We start from the raw sequence: 892 nt of genomic DNA, 5'->3' as shown, positions 1-892 counted from the left end.
AGAATGAGATATGAAAGTGATGGTGAGAGGATTTAGCAGAACAAAGACTGACTGAAGACCACTGGTGTGCATGTAGGACACTGGCACTGTCAAGGGTTGAATTACTCTTGCTGTACGATCATCCTCTCTGAATTTCAAGGTCATTGGGTCACCTCAAAATACATACTTAAGATAAAATTGTTTAACACGTTTAAATCTTTAAGGCCAACGGCCATACCACGTTGAGTACACCGCTTCCCGTCCGATCAGCGAAGTGAAGCAACGTTGGGTCTGGTTAGTACTTGGATGGGTGACCGCCTGGGAACACCAGATGCTGTTGGCATCCCTACGTGTCAAGTGGGGTTGGTGGAGGATTAGTGCCCCTCCCTGTAAAACAATTAACTCTAAGCCCTTGGCCACCCCGTTTGGGATACATGGCGTCTGGCAATGATGAATGAATGAAAACTTTCAGCACATTATTACAAATGTATTTTTAAAGTTATTTTTTACTCTTGTAAAATGCCAACAAAAAGTATCATGACTTATAAACAACAGTTCATATGCCTAAAAATTATTGTATTAGGTGAAAATTGATCCAAGTGATGGTTAGGTTCCAGAATAAACACATTCCATATAAAATAATACCAGTGTATCTGTCTGATAAATTCTAATGCATAGACAAGGAAGGAAGTAAATTTTTATAAAATGCAACAACAAGCTCTTGTGATATTGTATTAACCTTAGTCGTTCACTGCACATCTTTACGGCATAATTACGAAATGTGTATTGTGTGAAAATTGTTCATAATTTGGCCAGCAGTTTTGTTGTGAAAAATGTTAGGTGAAAGCTTGTTAAATAAGGAATTTACTGAAATCTCTGGTTTCACAGATTTTGTGTTGTTTGGTCAAAGCTT

The 892-nt window shown here is 38.1% G+C and overlaps 1 non-coding gene across 1 annotated transcript; it reads left to right on the top strand.

Annotated features, from left to right (window-relative positions):
- Window positions 1–203: 203 nt before the first annotated feature.
- On the top strand, window positions 204–322 carry LOC145413064 (5S ribosomal RNA). Its single transcript, XR_013899673.1, has one exon. It is a non-coding gene; the product is annotated as a 5S ribosomal RNA (ribosomal RNA).
- The last annotated feature ends 570 nt before the right edge of the window (window positions 323–892 follow it).

This window comes from Coenobita brevimanus, chromosome 94 (genome assembly GCF_032717465.1).
Source record: "Coenobita brevimanus isolate Jiangsu-jjx chromosome 94, ASM3271746v2, whole genome shotgun sequence".
Taxonomy (NCBI): Eukaryota; Metazoa; Arthropoda; class Malacostraca; order Decapoda; family Coenobitidae; genus Coenobita; species Coenobita brevimanus.
This window is presented reverse-complemented; position numbering and strand designations above follow the sequence as displayed.